The sequence below is a fragment of the Panthera onca genome, chromosome D1 (assembly GCF_046562875.1).
Source record: "Panthera onca isolate mPanOnc1 chromosome D1, mPanOnc1 haplotype 2, whole genome shotgun sequence".
In the NCBI taxonomy this organism is placed as follows: Eukaryota; Metazoa; Chordata; class Mammalia; order Carnivora; family Felidae; genus Panthera; species Panthera onca.
The window spans coordinates 19,622,785-19,634,174 of NC_138348.1; the positions used below are offsets into that span (position 1 = coordinate 19,622,785).

At 38.9% G+C, this 11,390-nt stretch overlaps 1 long non-coding RNA gene across 2 annotated transcripts; it reads right to left on the reverse strand.

The window, feature by feature from the left end:
* Positions 1–4,284: 4,284 nt before the first annotated feature.
* On the reverse strand, positions 4,285–10,131 carry LOC132662475 (uncharacterized). 2 transcript variants are annotated; one of them, XR_009602600.1, is made up of 2 exons: positions 10,010–10,131; positions 4,285–4,784 (listed from the first exon to the last, which is right to left on the reverse strand). It is a non-coding gene; the product is annotated as an uncharacterized LOC132662475 (long non-coding RNA). The 2 variants fall into 2 exon arrangements; XR_009602601.1 differs by having other exon boundaries at positions 10,003–10,131.
* Positions 10,132–11,390: the final 1,259 nt, after the last annotated feature.

Genomic DNA, 11,390 nt, shown 5'->3' on the forward strand with positions numbered 1-11,390 from the left:
TTAAATCTAAGTTCTTTAACATATAGTGTAATAATGATTTCAAGAATAGAATTTAGTGATTCATCACTTACATACATCACCCAGTACTCATCTCAACAAGTGCCCTCTTTAATGCCCATTACTCATTTAGCCTATCCCCCCAACCCACCTTCCCTCCAGCAACCCTCAGTTTGTTCTATGCGTTTAAGAGTCTCTTATGGTTTGCCTCCCTCTCTGTTTTTACCTTTTTGCTTCCCTTCCCTTATATTCAACTGTTTTGTTTCTTAAATTCCACACGAGTAAAATCATATATTTGTCTTTCTCTCACTTATTTCACTTAGCATAATACACTCTAGTTCCATCCACGTTGTTGCAAATGGCAAGATTTCATTCTTTTTGATTGCCAACTAGTATTCCATTGTATGTATATACCACATCTTTATTCATCAGTCAATGGACATTTAGGCTCTTTCCATAATTTGGCTATTGCCGACAGCACTGCTATAAACATCGAGGTGCGTGTGCCCCTTGGATCAGCATTTTTGTATCCTTTGAATAAATATCTAGTAGTGTAATTGCTGATTTATAGGGTAGTTCTATTTTTAAATATTTGAGGAACCTCCATACTGTTTTCCAGAGTGGCTTCACCAATTTGCATTCCCACCAGCAGTACAAAAGGTTCCCTTTTCTCTGCATCTTCGCCAACATCTGTTGTTGCCTGAGTTCATTTTAGCCATTTTGACAGGTGCGAGGTAGTATCACATTGTGGTTTTGATTTGTATTTCTCTGATGATGAGTGATGTTGAGCATCTTTTCATGTGTCTGTTAACCATATGGACTTCTTCGGAAAAATGGCTGCTCATGTCTTCTGCTCATTTCTTCACTGGACTATTTGTTTTTTGGATGTTAAGTTTGAGAAGTTGTTTATAGATTTTGGATAATAACCCTTTATCTGATTTGCAAATATCTTCTCCCATTCATTCTTCAACCATTCCATTGGTTGCCTTTTAGTTTTGCTGACTGTTTCCTTCGCTGTACAGAGGATTTTTATCTTGATGAGGTCCCAATCACTCATTTTTGCTTTTGTTTCCCTTGCCTCTGGAGACATGTCAAGTAAGAACGTGCTGCAGCCGAGGTCAAAGAGGTTGTTACTTGTTTTTTCCTCTAGGATTTTGATGGCTTCCTGTCTTACATTTAGGTCTTTCAACCATTTTGAGTTTATTTTTGTGTATGGTGTAAGAAAGTGGTCCAGACTCATTCTTCTGCATGTTGCTGTCCAGTTTTCCCAACATACACGATCTCATTTAAACTGTAAAGTGATGCTGTAAGTTAGAGATTCCCAACCCCATTTTGCAGATGAAAAAACTAGCCTCAGAGATTGTAAGTAACGTGTCCATGTCATATAACTAGTAGGATGCAGAGCTGCATTTTGAACCCAACTTACCTGACTCTAAAGCTCTTAACCATTAGTCAGATCCCGAAATATGCTCTGAGAGGCTCAAACTTGGTTAGAGAGACTAGGAGACTCACAGCGGAGGTTAGCTGCCCCAAATCGAACATGCTCAGGAATTTGGCTAAACTCATTCTCTTCCCATTAGTGTTCCTGAGATAGTAATTATAGAATAATGGTATCTGTCATGGTACACATTAAATCTTACGTACAGTTTCCGTGGTTCCCTAGAATGAAAAAAAAAATCAGTACAAGGTCTTTACTCACCCTCCCCACATGGTATTATTGTGTTCACTTCTTGCCTTTGCTCAAGTCTTCCTCCTCCCTGGAATTCCTCCTTTTCTGTAATCTACTGTTTACGCTTCTGATCCTTCCAAGCCCACTTGAAAACACAGTGCCCTTTATGAAGTGTATTTTCTTTGGTAACTGTGGCTTACATTTTTTTCTTCTGTTGTAAGTTCCTATAACTATTAATTTTCTGAATTGTTGAAGTAGTGGTTAACAGTTTAGATTCCAACTCGGATTCCCTGGATTTGAACCACAGCTCCACCATTTAACACTTCAGTGTTCCTGAGCCAGTTTTGCCATGGTAACTGGGGGCCATAATAGAATCTATACCTTAGAGGGATCTCGTGAGCGTTAAATGAGTTTCTATGAAAAAAATACTTACAAGAATTTAGTGTTTATATCAAGTACTATATATGTGGTTTGCTGTTATGTCCTGCTTTGTTCATTAATTGTTGTCTTTTATGTTATTCAGGACAGAAATTCAACTGAAACACATCTAAGCATGTGTAAACAAGGGACTTTATTGGTCTGTTAACTGGGAAATCCAATGATATGCCTAACATGGGCATCACTTGATCCAGGGACTCGGTGGTGACACTCAGCAATGCTTTTTCTCTGTGTTGGATTAATTCCCAGGCAGGTGCCCCCTCCAGCTTTAGATTTACAATCTTACACACCCATCTTGCAGCACCTCTTTCCTGTGAGCCCCAGCAAAAATTCTGAAATAGCTTTAATTGGCCCAATTCAGATCACGTGTCTACGGGTGAACCAAAGTTGGTATCCATGGGGATTCTCACTGTCCAGACCATGGAAACAGAGGGTAGAGTTAGCCCTGGTCAAATCATGTGGCTGGGAGGTCCCCCATAGAGAAATTAGGGCATAAGTCTACCTCAGTATCTGCCATTCCAGTTTTTATAGTACGCTATTTTTGGAGGGTAGCATCAGACCCCTATTTCATACTTAACATGGGGCAGAAGCTCAACAAACCATTTACTATTTGATGGACTTACATGTGTTGTCTGCCCTTAAGACTAGGAAGTGAGCTTCATGGGTCATAGCCTGGAAACCCAGCTGCATTCAAAGCTGCCTTGGAAAGCTGAGGAAGGGGAATGGGGAAGGGGAATGGGGGGAAGTCAGAGAAGAAGAAGGGGATGGATGGGATGGGGGAGCCTTCACCTGCATGTGTAATATTTGTAAGGTTTTTATTTCTTAGCAGAAGGATATGAAGCAAATATGGAAAGATGTTCATACTGGTTAAATCTGGGAAATGGGAACGTGGGTGCCATGGCAGTCTTTGCCTTTTCTGCATGTTTGATATATTTCATTTAAAAACAATAAAACAGAGCAAAAAATAGTAACTAAGTAGCCAGGCAGCATTTTCTCCTCTGAGTCTCCTGGATACCAAAGGAGAGCTCAGCAATCACAGAATCCCTGGAGGTTTTCTGACTAATGTCATTTATGAAAGTCAACCCTTCCTGCTCTTTCATCTGATATAAGATATAAAGTTCAGAGTTACCTTTTTAAAGAAAAGTTTAACTGCCTCTGGATATGGTTGAGAGAAAGCTTTACCTGAAAGCTGTTATGAGAAATAACAAAGTAAAAATTTATAATAATCATAGTAATAATGCCTACCCCTTATTGAGAGCTATTTGTCAGGCACTGTGCCAAGCACTTGATACATATTACCTCATTTAATTCTACCAACAACTCTCTGAGGTTGGGTGCTACCATCATTCCTACATTGTAGGTAGGACACAGAGGCTCAGATTGGTTAAGTCACTTGACCAAGGTGAAGTAAGTGAAATTTGTAGAATGAGTCTCAGGTCCAGATTTGTTTGATTCCAAAGCCTATCTTGCCCCCACCACCAAGTTCTCCCCCTCTGCTTACCAGGAGTAGGTCTGGGCACCAAGAAAGTTTGGCAGCTGATATTTCCTGCCCCAAAGAGTAGTATTAAGGACATGGACCTAAAGTCTGAATGCCTGGCTGGACTGTGTTGCTTACTAGCTATGTGACCTTTGGGAAATCCTTCAAACTCTTTGAACCTCAGTTGTACCTGAGTGAAATTGAAGAGAAAGATAGCATGTATGTCATAGATTTTCCTGAGGATTACATGAGGATGTGCATGTGAAATGCTCGGTGCAGTGGTTGGCAAATAGCACATGCTTAGTAAATGTTAATAATTATTATTTTTCCCACTAAAAAAGGTCAAGCCTCACAAGTCCAAGCCATTTTTATGTCTTTCATCACACTAGTAACTAAAACTTAATTCTTTATAAAATATTCAACAAATCTAGATGGCTCTGCAAGAATTTTAAAGAAAAGGAGCAGCCACTTTTCCCATCCTTCTCCATCTTTAATATCTACTTCTAAGAGTCAACCACTTTTGATTCTGTCATGGACTTCACCTCATTTTTTCTAAGTTAAATTTCTAATTTTGAGATAACTATAGATTGACATGCAGTTGTAATATGGAATACAGAGCAGTCCCATGTACCCTCTAGCCAGCTTACATCAACAGTAACATCTTGAAGAACTTTAGTAGATACCACATCCAGGATCATGACACTGAAATAGCCAAGATACAGAACACTTTATTGCCACAAAGATCCTGTCTGCTGCCCTTTGGTAGCCAAAGTCACTTCTCCCCTGTTCCCACCGTCTCTTGCACCTCTGGCAACCATGAATCTGTTGTCCATTTCTATAATTTTGTAATTTCAAACAGTTTATATAAAAGGAATTATACAGTATGTTACTTTTGGAGATTGGTTGTTTTGAATCAGCATTATTCTCTGAAGATGGTTGTGTGGATCCTTTTATTGCTTCTTTAGCAGTATTTCATAGTTAGATGTACTACCTATTCTCAGCACTTCTTATCTTACCTCTCAGTTATGTATCCACATGTGGCCCCTGCGTTTATTTTTAGAGCCAATACCATTTTTCCTTTATTCCTTCCTTTCTTCTCTGTCAGTGCCTGTTACTCATCTTCAGAATAATGTGGTCTTCTATGTTTGCCTCCTGTTTTTCAGTCCATTTATTTGTCATGGCCCCAACAATTGAAGTTACACTCTAAGAAAACAGAGAAGGAAATCTATAAATTTTCCTTCCACATAATTTCCCTCTGGTAGTGCTTTCATTGTTGGGCGCAGAAATTCTTTTGTACATTTGCACAGACATTTGAAGAATCATAAGTGATCCGAGTTAGCAAAAACACAAAGAAAAGTCTTGGTGGTGTGAAAACTTTGACTCAGCTATTGGAAGTTACCTCTGGGCAGGGCTGCAGTACAGAGAGAATCTTCCAGTAATTAGTATGTTTCTTTCCTTTGCCATTTGGGTTCTTATGGCCTGTTTCTTTGGAACCCCCTCCTACTTAGCCCCACACAGAATTTCTCAAGGCCACTGGTAGCAGTATGAATCAATAAAAGAGTCTGATATTCCCTATTGAAGACCCTAAACAATTTATGGGAAAGAACTGCTCTTTCCTATTTTTTAAAATTGAAGTATAGTTGACACACAATGTTACATCAGTTTTAGTTGTACAACATAGTGATTTGAAAAGTCTGTATGTTATGCTGTGCTCACCATCTGTCGCCCTACAATGTTATTAAAATGCCATTGACTCTATTCCCTGTGCTGTACCTTTCATCCCCATGACTTATTCATTCCAAAACTGGAAGTCTGTACCTCCCACTTCCCTTCACTGATTTTGCCCATCCTCCCCTCCCTCACCTCTGGAAACCACCAGTTTGTTCTCTATATTTATGGGGCTGTTTCTGCTCTTTTGTTTGTTTTATTTTTACATTCCACACATAAGCAAAATCATATGGCATTTGTCTTTCTCTGACTTACTTCTCTTAGCTTAATACCCTGTGGGTCCCTCCATGTTGCAAATGGCAAGATCTCATTCTTTTTTATGGCCGAGTAATATTCCATTGTGTGTGTGTGTGTGTGTGTGTGTGTGTGTGTGTGTGTGTGTATGTGTATGTGTGTGTGTCCATTTATCAACAGACACTTGGGTTGTCTGCATATCTTAGCTATTATAAATAGTGCTGTGATAAACATTGTGGTACATATATCTCTTTGAATTAGTGTTTTCATTTTCTTTGGGTAAATATCCAATACTGGAATTGCTGGATCATATGCTATTTCTATTTTTAATTTTTTGAGGAACCTCCATACTGTTTTCCACAGTGGCTGCACCAATTTACATTCCTATTAGCAGAGCTGAAGGGTTCCTTTTTCTTCACATCCTCGCCAACATCAACATAGTGTCTTTCACATAGTAAGAAAGAGCTCAATAAATACTTTTTCTTTTGTTTGATGTATTGTTGATTCATGAAAGTTTGAATGAAAATGATTAATTTTTGGGGGGCGCTTGGATGGCTCAGTTGGTTAAACATCCACTCTTGATTTCGGTTCAGGTCATGATCTCATGGTTTATGAGATCAAGCCCTGTGTTGGGCTTTGCACTGACAGCACATAGCCTGCTTTTCTCTCTCTTTCTCTACTCCTCATCCCACTCGCATGTATGCATACTTTCTCTCTCTCTCTCAAAATAAATAAATAAACTTAAAACAAAACAAAACAAAAACATGATTCAGATTTTTGAGTTCAGCTGTTTCTGGAGCTTTGAGAAACTATTTTTCATATTTTCTCCTTTCTATTTTTTTTTTTAAACTGACATTTTGCCAAAGGGCTTGGTTTGTGCCATCCTTTCCCTTCCTAAAGAAGAGTGGACTGGGAATCAGAAAGCCTATTTTGAGTTTTGTGTCCATCATTTACTAACAGAAAAGTTTTGAACAAGTCAATTGATCTATGTAAAACGGTATTAGTGATTATCAGGCTGGTAAGCAACCCAGAGGCTAGTCTTCTCAGCATTTTTCTGACACAAAGTAAAATATTGTCATTGGCTATTGTGAGGGGATATGGAGAATAAAATAAGAGAGAACTCTTTCTGAGTGTATATATAGAGTTGGATATTCCAGAAACATGGACACTGATATTATTCTTCATTTCATGGGTTTTAGGGCCCCCATGAACAGATCTTTGATATCTTTTACATTAATTATCCCCCAAAAGTTGCCATATATTTTCTTCTTTTATAAGGAAGAATCCCTTCATGTATTTGTTGCAATTAAAAATTCTTTTGGTTTTCCTGAAGAGCTCTGGGGATATCCCTTTTTCTTGGAGATTTCATTGGAGTGAATTAATCTACATTCAAGCAAATTTAGAGATTCAATTACATAATAACCTTTAAAAGGATAATTATGTTCTTTAAAAAAAATTTTTTTTAATGTTTATTTATTTTTGAGAGAGACAGAAACAGAATGCGAGTGGGTTAGGGGCAGAGAGAGAGGGAGACACAGAATCCAAAGCAGGCTCCAGGCTCTGAGCTATCAGCACAGAGCCTGACACGAGGCTCAAACTCACAAGCTATGAGATCATGACCTGAGCCGAAGTTGGATGCTCAACCGACTGAGCTACCCAGGCGCCCCAAGGATAATTATGTTCTTAATGCCTTTATTTTTGTTTTTGAGGGAAGGAGTACAAATTTATTAATATGTTTACATGCACAGGAGTCCACAGGAAAGAAGTGAAACTCAAAGAGGTGGTTAGACTTAGGAGCTTATACACCATTTTCACAAAGCAAAGAGGGTTTGAGCTTCAAGGAAGTATAAGTTATGGGGAAGTAATAAAGAAACACATGACAGAACTCATGAGAGATAAAGGTTATTTTAGTAAGGTTTATGCAGACTCATTTTGGTGCTGACTCTGTCTCTTGCAAGACAGGTTGCTTTCCTCATCCTGGTACAGGAGGATGGGGTGATCTTATTTTCCCTTTACAAAGAAAAGGAAATGCATGCCCTACATGTAGCAGAAAAGAGGAGGGCAGAGAACTCTTCTTAATGCTTTTACATTTGTTGTCAGAGCTGATTTCTAAACATTCCTTTTTTTCTTATTTTTCATTTTTTTAATTTTATTTTTATTTTTTAAAATTTACATCCAAATTAGTTAGCATATAGTGAAACAATGATTTCAGGAGTAGATTCTTTATTGCCCCTTACCCATTTAGCCCATCCCCCTCCCACAACCCCTCCAGCAACCCTCAGTTCTCCATATTTATGAGTCTCTTCTGTTTTTTCCCCTCCCTGTATATTATTTTTGTTTCCCTTCCCTTATGTTCATCTGTTTTGTCTCCTAAAGTCCTCATATGAGTGAAGTCATATGATTTTTGTCTTTCTCTGACTGACTAATTTCACTTAGTATAATACCCTCCAGTTCCATCCATGTAGTTGCAAATGGCAAGATTTCATTCTTTTTGATTGCCGAGTAATACTCCATTGTATATATGTACCCCACTTTCTTTATCCATTCATCCATCGATGGACATTTGGGCTCTTGCCATACTTTGGATATTGTTGATAGTGCTACTGTAAACATGGGGGTGTATTTTTCATTTTTTTAAGTTTGTTTATTTTGAGAAAGAGAGAGAGCAGACAGAGAGAGAGAGAGAGAGAACGAGCAGGGGAGAAGCAGTTGGGGGGATAGAGAGAATCACAAGCAGACTACACGCTGCCAGCATAGAGCCCAGTGTGGGGCTTGAACCCATAAATCATGAGATCATGACCTGAGCCAAAACTAAGAGTTGGATGCTTAACCTACTGAGCCACCCGGGAGCCCCTCTAAACATTCCTTTTCAGTTTGGCCTCTGACTCTACACCTGAGGATTCCTTTCCCCCTTTGTGATGGATGGCTGTCATTATATATAAGGCATAATTGATACCCCCAGGAAGGCTTTGGGACACCAAGAGGCCTACCACATTGGCCATTAATATAGATTCTTCAAGATGATGGACTGAGTAAGAACAAACATAAGGAATGGTGATGAAAATCAGTTGTTGCTGAAATGTCAAACCTAGAGGGAGGTTCACTAGGCAACGATCACTTCTTGAAAATCAAATTGTAGGGGAAAGGGATTAACGTTTCTGCAAAACCTATCATGTGCTCAACACTGGGAAAAGTGCTTTAAATATATTCTTTCATTTATTCTTCACATTAGCACCATTTTATAAATGAAGAGTTGAAGCTCAGAAATACTGATTACGTAGCCTGTATAAGATTGCACTTGTGAGGGGCAGATTTGAATACAGATCTCTGAATCCAAAGCTGATGACCTTCCAGCAGGACTTGCTGCCTTGCAATAAGAGGAAACAGGTTCACTAGGATATGGAGTTGGATGAAGATGCTGATTCTAGAGGGAAGTTCTGGAAAGATGGCCACATGAACCTAACTCTCTTTTTTGTTCAGTATCAGTCAAGTCCAATAAAGCTTCTGAGTCAACTAGTTGGGGTCTGCGTGTTGCTAAGTGGAAATGAGGCCACAGGCTCCATGGGAGTCCCATTAGAGTGAACTGGTACAGGGTTTTCTGCTCTGTTGGGCTAGGCACATGTCTAGCTGCTGGTGACAGCCCTGAGGCAGGGATTATGAAATGGGGACACTGAGGAGAGCTTGGCCCAAAGACATGTGTGGGCTTTAGGAAGACATTTGATGTGGCAGGTCTCCATGAGACCTGAGATGCCAAAAATGTGGGCTTAGTCATCCCTGTCCTTGAGAAACAGGGAGGCTTCTACAGAAGACCATTTTGACTTCCTCCCCTTGGGGACTGCTACCTGCTAGTGTATTCTAACAATAACACCTGAGTCCCAGTTATCAAGGAAAAAAATGACACATGTTCAAACCAGAGATTGCAAGATCCAGCAGAGTACACAGAACACAGCCACAAATAAAGCTGCTGAAGGAGACATGACAATTTGGATGGAAAAATAAGTGCACTTAAAAAGATTCAAGTGCAGCTTGAAAGGACTTTTTGAAGCAAAAATCACTTTCTTTATCCACAGATGAGTTAAGGCAAAATGACTACTATTAAGACAGAAATAGCTGGCCTGGAAGAGCAAATGGAAGAAATTTCTCTCCAAGTACTGAACAAAAACGTTAAGAAAAGGAAAATAGAGAAAAATATGAAAGGTATAGAGGATAGAGCCAGGAAACCTAACATGAGAATAATAGATGCTCTAGATTAGTAGAAAAAGGCAACTCACAAAGCAAACAAATAATAAATATTTTTCAGAGATCAGGAAGGCCTAAATCTACAGACTGACAGGACTTACAGAGTTGCAAAAGCATTACTCAGAATTTAGGTGTGTATGTGTGTCTCTGTGTGTGTGTCTTAGTCCATTCAAGCTGCTATAACAGAATACCACAGACTGGTATAACAACAGTAATTTACTTCTCACATGCTGGAGGCTGGGAGTCCCAAGGTCAAAGCACTGGCAGATTGGATGTCTGGTGAATGCCTGTTTCTTGGTTCATAGATAGCTGCCTTCTCACTGTGCCTTCACATGGTAGAAAGGGAGAATTCTGGTCTCTTTAACCTCTTATGACAGCATTTATCCCATTCATGGGGGTTCCATCCTTATGACCTAATCACCTCCCAGAAGCTTCCCCTCCTAACATCATCACATCTCTAGCTCTATGTATATGTGTATGTTATAATATGTTTATAAAGCAGGGGACTGCAAGGTTTAAGATAGTGTTTTCCTCATGTGAGTGAGGCAATGGACAGGATGGAGAAAGAGTACACAGTAGATCTCTTAAGTTATTTTGAGTTTTTCACTTGAGATGAAAGTGATTCCATAAAAATGTTAGGATTGTTTGTTCTAGCTCTGTGAAGAATGCTGGTGTTATTTTGATAGGGATTGCACTGAATATGTAGATTACTTCGGGTATATCGACATTTTAACAATATTTGTTCTTCCAGTCCATTAGCATGGAATATTTTTCCATTTTTTTGTGTCTTCCTCAATTTTTTTCATAAGTTTTCTATAGTTTGCATTGTATATATTTTTCACCTCTTTGGTTAGGTTTATTCCTAGGTATTTTATAGACACCAAATAGCCAAAGCAATCTTGAAAAAGAAAGCCAAAGCTGGAAGTATCACAATCTAGGACTTCAAGTTGTATTACAAATCTGTAATCATCAAGACATTATGCTACTGGAACAAAAACAGACACATAGATCAATGGAAAAGAATAGAGAACCCAGAAATGGACCCATAAACGTATGGCCAACTAATTGTTGACAAAGCAGGAAAGAATATCCAATGGAATAAAGACAGCCTCTTCAGCAAATGGGGTTGGGAAAACTAGACAACAACATGCAGACAAATGAACCTGGGCCACTTTCATATGCCATACACAAAAATAAACTCAAAATGGATGAAAGACCTAAACGTAAGACAGGAAGCTATCAAAATTCTAGAGGAGAAAGGAATCAAAAACCTCTTTGATCTCGACCACAGCAGCTTCTTACTCAACACATCTCCAGAGGCAAGGGAAAAAAAAAAGCAAAAATGAATTATTGGGACCTAATCAAAATAAAAATCTTCTGCACAGCAAAGGAAACAATCAGCAAAACTAAAAGGCAATTGATGGAATGGGAGACGGTATTTGCAAATGACATATCCGATAAAGGGTTAGTATCCAAAATCTATAAAGGGCTTATCAAACTCAACACCTAAAAAATAAAGAATCCAGTGAAGAAATGGGCAAAAGACATGAATAGACACTTCTCCAAAGAAGACATCCAGATGGCTAACAGACACATGAAAAAATGCTC